Source organism: Lathyrus oleraceus, chromosome 7 (genome assembly GCF_024323335.1).
Source record: "Lathyrus oleraceus cultivar Zhongwan6 chromosome 7, CAAS_Psat_ZW6_1.0, whole genome shotgun sequence".
NCBI classification, from domain to species: domain Eukaryota; kingdom Viridiplantae; phylum Streptophyta; class Magnoliopsida; order Fabales; family Fabaceae; genus Lathyrus; species Lathyrus oleraceus.
This window is the reverse complement of record NC_066585.1, coordinates 282859705-282870130: the sequence shown is the minus strand read 5'-3', so window position 1 is coordinate 282870130 and position 10426 is coordinate 282859705. Positions and strand designations below refer to the sequence as shown.

At 37.4% G+C, this 10426-nt stretch overlaps 1 long non-coding RNA gene across 1 annotated transcript; it reads right to left on the bottom strand.

Moving 5' to 3' along the window:
• Positions 1–299: 299 nt before the first annotated feature.
• Positions 300–1891, bottom strand: LOC127106706 (uncharacterized). Its single transcript, XR_007795461.1, has 3 exons — positions 1153–1891; positions 779–1066; positions 300–683 (listed from the first exon to the last, which is right to left on the bottom strand). It is a non-coding gene; the product is annotated as an uncharacterized LOC127106706 (long non-coding RNA).
• Between the last annotated feature and the right edge of the window lie 8535 nt (positions 1892–10426).

Genomic DNA, 10426 nt, shown 5'->3' with positions numbered 1-10426 from the left:
TCCTAATCACAATCATATGAACCATATTCATGGAGCTCTTTCTTCATTCAATTTCAATTTCCCCAAATTTAATGTGATTTGATACCATACCAAATTTCATGTGATTTGATACCATATTACATAAGCCATTCAAATTTTCATTACAACCAATTTTGTTTACCATTCGGTTACAATCAAGTTCAAACTCTAATCCATATTTCGAATTTGTCGGTTACAATACATAACCACATTCAAATGTCAAACTAACCAATTTCAATTACAATCCAAATGAACCATAAATTCCCTAACACAATTCCATAAACTCCAAAATACATCTAACATCTAATAACAATGCCATGCTTCAGTTCCATGATTCCCAACAGTACACCACCTAACTAAAATCCTACTTAATTCTAAATACAATGAAAGGTAGCAATGATTGTTCCCAGAAGAGTTCTAAGTTCATTCCAATTTAAAACCGACAATATATAGTCATTTTGTTACTAATATAAACAACAAAAAAGGGAACTCTTCAAGAATGGCTGCCACGCCAATTACACTGCAAGCAGGTTCTACAACTGCAGCAGGTGGATCATCCTGCTTGCCTTCAACGACTACAACCGTCGACACAAACAGCGACATTGAACCCGTGACATTCCACATGTAGCAAATTAAACCGCATCCACATCGAATGTCTGTATAACCTGCACATGAAACCGAGAAATTCAATCAAAACTCAATATCTAATAAATTCCTCTAACCTGCATTTCAATTCTGATTAACCTGCATAATCTTTAACCGGCAATTACAACAACCAATAACCAGCATCCCGAAGTCACCCTGCACCCAGTAATGCTCCAGAATTCACACGCCTCAACTAGCTCTCATGCTATGTTGCCATCACCTTTACATGCCTCTTACAATACACAGGGAAATTTCAGCGGTTTTTCTGCAAGACCACCTCATGTCAATATCTCTTCGCCTAATCTTCAAGCTGGTGGGGAGATATGTGCCCCTCCACTGCATCCCCCGCCTTATAGACCCTCAACATCTGTACCAGCCTCCAACTCAGTGACAATTAATGAGCCTATATCAAGAAATGCAGAGTTGGTCTAATGTTTTGGAATGGGACAAGGTGATAACAAAGCAGATGAGCATAATATCACTACAAACCTTGATTTTTCATCATCAGGAAAGAAGTCAAAGAGTGAGGAGTTTGCTGGTCTTGACTATTAGGATTTAAGTAGCCTGCAATAACCACAAACAAAATAGCAGCAAGTTCCGACCAAAGACGACGGCATGAAATGTGAGCTTTCCTGCAGAACCTCTTCCTCAGAATACACCAACATAGCTCATATTAGCAACCTGCAGAATTGATTTTCATTAATTAATTTCCAAGATAATGAACCTCTAACTCAAATAAACCTATACAAAAAACATAACCTCCTAACAAACTCCAATTAACCATAACAAATTTTTCACTCAACCAACACCCCTAACTTCCATAACTTCAACTTCAAAGACCCCCCAACCGTCATGAGAACAAAACCATAACAAACTTTTAACAGAAATTCACATTGACTCTAACCTATTCCTAACAACCCCTAACAGAATCTTAACCTTTAACTAATTTGCTCTTGCATCAACCTAACTGAACCAAAATCTGTTAATTTGGAACTTCTATAAATCTCATCATCTAATCATTGTTGATTTCTTCTTCAGTTATTATGATCAATGAAATACAATTTTTTTCATCCACATCTAAGATGTTTTGTTTTACTTTTTACTTTTCTGAAAATGGTAATCACAAAAAATCATAAATAAATAATAATCTTTCCATCTACATAATATTTGTTTGCACTCCACTTCTCTAAAATCAAAATATCAAATCATTATGCAGGATGGTTCTCAAACCCATTGAATATAATGATCCTACTCCCTCTCCCAACTTTGATTTTCCTATGTATGAAGCTGAGGAAGAGAATGATGATGAAGAAGTATCTTATGAGTTATCCTGTTTGCTTGAGCACGAGGAGAAAGCCATTCAGCCGTTTGAAGAGCAGATTGAATTAGTCAACTTCGGTTCCGATGATGATATGAAGGAAGTCAAGATTGGATCTCAAATGTGTCCAGAAGTTAAGAAGGGGTTGATTGATCTTCTTCGAGAATATTCAGATGTGTTTGCTTGGTCCTATCAAGACATGCCTGGTTTAGATTATGAGATTGTGGAGAATAGATTGTCATTGAAGTCAGAATGCCCGTCAGTCAAGCAGAAGTTGAGAAGAACTCATCCTGATATGGCAGTGAAGATTAAATAGGAAGTGCAGAAGCAGATTGATGTTGGTTTTCTTGTTACCTCCGAGTATCCGCAGTGGATGGCCAATATTGTGTCAGTTCCTAAGAAAGATGGAAAAGTCTGCATGTGTGTTGATTATAGATATTTGAATAAAGTCAGTCCGAAAGATGATTTTCCTCTACCACACATTGATATGTTGGTAGACAATACAACTAAATTCAAAGTCTTTTCGTTGATAGATGGGTTTTCCGGTTATAATCAAATCAAGATGGCACATGAAGATATGGAGAAGACCATATTCATTATATCATGGGGAACATTATGTTATAGAGTGATGCCTTTCGGTTTAAAGAATTCTGGTGCAACGTACTAGAGAGTTATGACCATTCTTTTTCCTGATATGATGCATAAAGAGATTGAAGTCTATATTGATGATATGATTGCCAAATCTAGTGATAAAGAAGAGCATGTTGAGCATTTGTTGAAGTTATTTCAGCGTTTGAGGAAGTATAAACTCCGCTTGAATCGAAATAAATGTTCTTTTAGTGTTTGTTCTAGTAAGTTGTTGGGCTTCATTGTCAGCGACAAGGGTATTAAAGTTGATCCTACCAAGGTCAAAGCAATATAAGAGATGTTGGCGCCCGAAACTGAGAAGCAAGTCAGAGGTTTTCTCGGCCACTTGAACTATATCTTAATATTTATGTCGCATATGACTTCCACATGTGCGCCTATATTCAAGCTTCTTCAGAAAGATTAGTCTCGTGATTGGACCGAAGATTGCCAGAAATCTTTTGACAGTATCAAAGAATATCTCCTGGAGCCTCCGATTCTATCTCCTCCTGTTGAAGGAAGACCTTTGATCATGTATTTGACCTTGCTTGATGAGAGTATGGGATGTGTTCTTGGTCAGCAAGATGAATTTGGGAAGAAAGAATATGCAATTTACTACCTCAGTAAGAAATTCACCGACTGTGAGACTCGGTATTCTATGCTTGAAAAAAATATGATGCGCATTGGCTTGGGCTGCTAAGCGTCTGCGCCAGTATATGTTGAATCATACTACTTGGTTGATATCCAAAATGGATCCAATCAAATACATTTTTGAGAATCCTGGTTTAACTGGGAGGATTTCCCGTTGGCAGATGTTGTTATCTGAGTATGACATTGAATACCGATCTCAGAAAGCTATTAAAGGTAACATCTTGGCTGACCATTTGGCTCACCAACCAATTGAAGATTATCAGTCAGTGCAGTATGATTTTCGTGACGAAGAGATTTTGTACTTGAAGATGAATGATTGTGATGAACCATTGCTTGAAGAAGGGCCAGAACCTGGTTCTCATTGGGGCATGGTATTTGATGGAGTTGTTAATTCATATCGTAATGGCATTGGGGCAGTGATTATTACTCCTCACGACACTCATTTTCCATTTACAACATGATTGACCTTCAAATGTACAAACAATATGGCTGAATATGAAGCTTGCATTATGTGGCTTGAAGAAGCCATTGATCTCAGAATTAAATATCTTGACGTCTATGGAGATTCAACTTTGGTTGTGAATCAGATCAAAGGTGAATGGGAGACGAATTAACCCGGTTTGATACCATATAGAGATTATGCGAGAAGGATATCAACTTTCTTTACAAAGGTTGAGTTTCATCATATCCCTCGAGATGAAAACCGAATGGCAGATGCTCTTGCAACATTGGCCTCAATGATTGTGGTGAACTTTTGGAATGAAGTTCCTAATTTGATTGCGATGCGTCTTGATAGGCCAACTCATGTGTTTGCTGTTGAAGAAATAAAAGATGAAAAACCATGGTATTTTGATATCAAATGCTTCCTCCAAAGTCAAATTTACCCATTCGGGGCATCTTTGAAAGATAAGAAGACTTTGAGGAGATTAGATGGAAACTTATACCTAAATGGTGATGTGCTTTATAAGAGAAATTTTGATATGGTTTTGCTCAGGTGCGTGGATAGACATGAAGGAGACCTGTTGATGACAAAAGTCCCTGAAGGTTCCTTTGGTACTCATTCTAATGGACATGATATAGAAAAGAAGATGTTGAGAGCAGGCTACTATTGGCTGACAATGGAATCTGATTGTTGCAAGTTTGTGAAGAAATGCCACAAGTGTCAAATTTATGCGGATAAGATTCATGTTCCTCCGACACTATTGAACATCATTTCCTCCCCATGGCCCTTCTCCATGTGGGGAATTGACATGATTGAGCCCAAAGCTCCAAATGGACATCGTTTCATTCTGGTAGCTATTGACTACTTCACAAAGTGGGTTGAAGCGGCATCGTATATGAATGTAACTAAGCAAGTTGTTGTAAGGTTTATCAAGAATCAAATTATATATCGTTATGGTGTGCCATGTAAGATCATTACTGATAATGGATCTAACTTGAACAATAATATGGTGGAAGCTCTTTGTAAAGACTTCAAGATTGCACATCATAATTCTTCTCCCTAAAGGCCTAAGATGAATGGGGTTGTTGAAGATGTGAACAAGAATATTAAGAAGATCATTCAGAAGATGGTTGTAACATACAAAGCTTGACATGAAGTACTCCCATTTGCTTTGCATGGGTACCATACATCCATCTACACTTCAACAGGGGCATCCCCTTTCTCTCTCGTTTATGGTATGGAAGTTGTGATCCTCGTGGAGGTTGAGATCCCATCATTACATGTTTTGATGGAAGCCAAGTTGACTGAAGTTGAATGGTGTCAAGCCAGATATGACCAGCTGAATTTGATTGATGAGAAGAGATTGACTGCCATGTGTCATGGTCAGTTATATCAACGGAAAATAAAGAAGGCATTTAATAAGAAGGTCAAGCCTCGTGTGTTCAGAGAAGGTGACCTCGTGCTCAAGAAGATTCTATCTTTCAAACCTGATGCTAGGGGCAAATGGACTCCTAATTATGAAGGCCCATATGTTGTTAAGAGAGTCTTTTTAGGCGGTGTTTTGATTCTTACAACTATGGATGGTGAAGAGTTCACGCGTCCTGTGAATGCTGATGCAGTCAAGAAATACTTCGCCTAAAAAAGAAAAGAATAACTCGCTAAGTTGAAAACCCGAAAGGGCGGCTTAGGCAAAAATGAGCGTCTCGGTGGATTGAAACCCTGAAAGGGAGATCCAGGAAAAGTTAGAGACATAAAATAGAAAATTCAACCTGGTAGATTGAGTACCCCACCTTGGGGAAATCTAGGCAAAATTTAGGGATTATGGCAAGTAACTACATCCGGTTGGTCCTGATCTTGGAAGCAGTTTTGAACGATCATTTGGTTCTGATTCATCATTCTCAACCAAAGACAAGAGCACATCAGATTTCAAAGTTGGTAGGGAAAGTAGTGATCATTGTATTCAATGTAACCCTTTTCCATGTAAATTACCATTTTTCAAACTTTATAAAGATCCATGGAGTCCCGCCATTTGCGGACTACCATTCTATTAAAGAAAGTTGAGCTTTTATCTAATTATTTCTATTCTTATTTTCTTATGTTAAATAAAATTGAATTTTTATGATGATAATTTTGAAATAAATAAATCGATGAATATTTATTTTTCTTAAAATATTAAAAACATGCACTTTAAGAATAATCGATTTCAGCAAGGAATGTCAATAGCAATCTAAGAGCAGGTAAGTCTTGAAGTGTGAAACATTATTGTCCTTCCCAAGAAGTTGGTTTGGTAACTTTTTCCTCCCCAACCGTTCATCGTTCATTCCCGGCTTGGTTAAGAAGTTGCTCCCCAAGCAACCTATTATCCCCGTTTGAGCTGATGATTGATCCTCTTTGCAATTCATCTTCCCCGACTGAGGTGTTTGTGTTCTACATCTCCCAGTTTATGACTAGATGATTGGACCCTAGAACCTTTATTTGGTCTCCAGGTCTCCATTTGCATTTGTTTGTGTTGCATAACCGCGACAATTTCTCCCATGTGTGAGTTAAATGGCTATCTTTGCTTTGGAATTGGTTTATTTCGCAATTTCCAAGAAGAATTTTATGATTATTAAGGAATTGGATGGTCTTTGGTTTGTTCCAACAAGTCACAACACCCCCAACAATTTTCCCGATTCCTCATTCAGAGTTTTATCTCTTGTATTCCCCGGTAGAGTTTGTCTTCTGATGGAAGTGCATGGTTCTGAGCAGTATTGATTATGTCCCCTGCAAGGTTGTCTCCCATTTGACATGGTGTTGACTTAAAATTCCCCGCAACATTGACTTATTTGGATCCTCAGCAGATCCTTCTCTATCCTCGGCATGTTTAGTTGATTATCTTTCAGCAGTGCTCTCTTCCCCCGTAGAGTTTGCCATGATGGATTGGAAGCATGTTCTTCATGTCTTCCCCAGCCAGAATTGATTCATTTGGAGCTAGATGATTTATCTTCAACCCTAACATATTCTCCATTTGGTGTTTCCATCTTGTTGAGATTAGCTGAGTGTTTTGTAGTGATGATTCAAATCTTTGTTATTTGCATCCTTTGTGTTGTTTTGTCAGCATAATCATAATCACATACATACATATTCATCCATAAAACACAGCATCATATATTTCATTGTGCATTTTATCCCATTAATTTTTTTCTTATGATCCCCTGCCTTGGTAATATTATTTCCCCATGCAGATTTGGTATGTCTGTCCTCCTTCATCTGTAGAGTGTCAGCCCCTTAAGCAGAAATAGTTTATCCTTTCTCATTCCCCACTGAGTTATTTCCTCGTGGATGATGATTATTTCAGTTTCCTCCCCAATTTATTATCTGGATGGAACCATTCCCCTTGAGTTATATCCTCATTGGGTTGAGTCTTTGATTGATCGTTTCTTTCTAGTTCTTGCCTAGATAGATCTTTTGGTCTCCAAGAGCCTATTACCCAGTAGCTGGTAATATTCTTATTGATGTCGAGTACTTTACCTTCACCCAATAACCAGTAAAAATTAATCTACTTCCTTTGTTTCCCCAGCATATTCGTTTTCATGTTTCCCCGACAAGTCTATCCTCAATATGTTCACTTTAACCAGTGACAAATATTCTTCCTGTTTGGTTTCTACCTAGTAAAAAGGTAGTTGTAATCCCTGCTTTTATTCCCCAGAGATTCTATCCTTGATATGTTCACTTTAACCGGTGATGGATTTTTTCCACTTTGCGGTCTTCTACCCAATAAATGGTAGATATAATTCCTATATTTTTCCCCTCAGAGTTAATACTTGATATGTTCAGTTTAAACAGTGACAAATTTTCTCTATTTTTGTGGTCTTATGCCCAGTAACTGGTAGTTGTAAATCCCATTTCTGCTGAGTCTATCCTTGATATGTTCATCTTAATCGGTGGCGGATATTCTCTATTTTTTGGTCTTCTGCCCAGTAACGGGTAATAGTAATTCCTATTTTTCCCCAGGAAGTTTATCCTTGATATGTTTACCCTAATCGGTAACGGATATTCTTCCTCTTTTCCTAGGTGGTCTATCCTTGATATGTTCATCTTAACCGATGACAAATATTCTTCCTTTGAGTTTATCCTTGATATGTTCACTTTAACCAGTGACGGATACTCTCTCTTTGGTCTTCTGCCCAGTAACAGGTAGTTGTAAATCCTGTTTGATCTTTTCTCCTCGGTAGGTTATTCTTACATAGTAACCGGTAATGAATACGCCTCTTTTTCCTCATCGAGTCATCCTTGATATGTTTACTCTAACTGATAACGGATGTCCCTCTGTCCTAGTGTATTGATCTTCTTACCTAGTAACCGGTAATAAATAATAGATCTCTTTTACTCCTATGTTGAATTTCATTTTTCCCCAGTTGAGTTTGGGTGTGTATTTCCCCAGTGAAGTCGCTAATCCTCTATTTGGTTTGAGTATTGCAGCTTTGTTTTGATCTATTCTCATCCCATGCAGATAACCTTATCTCCGAACCGAGTCTTTCCATTGATTTATTTTCATGGACATTCCCTCGCGTCTCCCAGCAATTTTTAAGTCGTAGCCTGGCCTACGCACAACTTTTATCCCTAGAGTCTTTGTCTCCTCAGTGATTTTTCCTTACGGAATGCATTATGCTCCTTTGGACTTTCAGTCTCTCCGGACTCTTTTCCTTTGTGCCAATATATTCCCCACAAAGATTATTTTAACATTCATATCATGTGCATCATGAGGTCTCTTAGGGACCAAAATTTGTTTCTGGATGTTGTTATTTAAGTCCATTCTACTAAGTTGATACGAAGATTTTAACCTTCACATCCTCAGTTAGGATGTTCTTAAATATGGACAGTTGTAAGACCCCAATTTTGACCCTAAGATCCCTCATGTTATCTCATCATTTGCACTGGCTTTGGGATCACACCTTGGCATCCTCCTTACCCCTCATTCAGTGGGGTTTCATTGGGAGAGATCACCAAGGACATTTGATTGTATCATACTTTGTTTTTCTTTGTTTACTAACCAAAATACCAAAACCATTTCTAGTGTAGTTTCATGTCTTTTGTAGGTAGTGTGTGCATCCACCTGTGCCCTAACAAGCTCACATCTAGGGTTTGAGACCCTAATGACAAGAGATAAATCTAAAAATGGTCCACATTGGCTCTAAACATCATATATGGATCCCCATGATCTTCATTTATCATTTTGATCAAGAATTCATCAAGAGTTTGAAGCTTGGTTGCCTTGGAAGCCCTAATTCATCTGGGTATCTTGTGTGACTTCCTCAACAAGTTTCTTCAACATTTGGTCAAATATTTCAAGGGATACTTCATTATACATCATTTTATGCATATATGATCATCCATTACTCTTAAATATCAAGATAACTTCAACTTTGCAAGTTGGTTCAAAGAGGTTGACTAGAGAAAGTCAACTGGTCAAAACTCGGGTTCCCTAGACCCTATCTCATACAATGTTTGTCATATGAAAATGATTCCAATAGAAAGGTTACTCCTTATGACATTACAAACAACTTTCATGTTGAAATCAAAATCTAGTTTTGATTGGGAAGTCATATTTTATGGTGAAACATTATATGTCATTTTGTTAGTGCCGTAGTTAGGAGGTCAACTTCCAAAGGCCATAACTTACTCAACTTATATGAGATGAAGGCCATACAAGTTTCATGATCAAATTCAATATGTCCTATCTAACTTTTATTATTTGTGAAATGTCAAAATCAACTTGCAGTGGCATGTTCCAAGAGGAAACACTATAGGTCATTTTGGGCCATTACAATTGAACAAGCAATTTTCCTCAACTTCTAAAATGCATAAATCCCTCATGCCAAATCCAAATGAGGTCAAATTTGTGACCATATTGAAGATGTATTAAAGAGATACAACTTTTGTGAAGAAACTATTTTCGTTTGAAGCTCATAACAAAAGTTATTCAAGGTGGAAGAAATGGTCATTTGACTTGGTACTTAGAAAAATTTCAATTATGTTTGATTTCTCAAAATTCCACCTCAAACTTAATCATGATCCAAGCTCCAAATGGAAATGTGTTCAACATAAACATTGTTCCCCTTGATGTCACCTTTCCAAAAAGTCCAAGATCACCTCATTTGGATAAAGATTGAGGGACTTGCACATGGTTCCTTTCATAGGTTTGTTTTGGCAAGTTTTGAATTTAAATAATCATTTCCTATTGCATGCTTACATGTTATTATTTCAGTACTCATTGTGAAAGAATTGGAGTTGAATTGCATCATGAATTGGGCCCAAATCATTGCCCATGCGTCCATGCACCAATGTTACTAATTTTGGAAAAATTTCAAAGGGAGCAAAAATGAATCCCATTGCCTATATAAAGAAGTGCGTTGCATCAGAACTTCACACACACCTTGCCCAAGCCTTACTAAGCTATCTTAGAACCTCACACCATAGAATTCCTTGAAGGTTTCTTTGAAATCGAATTTTAATTTCACCTTCTGTTTTGAGATTCAAACTCCAAGTGAATTCAGATCAAGATCAAGCTATATTCAGGCTACCTGAAGGTGATTTTTCAAAAACTTTGAACCTTAGATTCTCTCTAAATTCTTCACCATTCTCTTTGATTTTTGGTTGGCTGAAGTCCTAGCAATGTAGGAAACAAGATTGAGTTGCTTTGAGGTCAAATTGAAGCAACTCAGATCATGAACCTCAAATTTCAAATC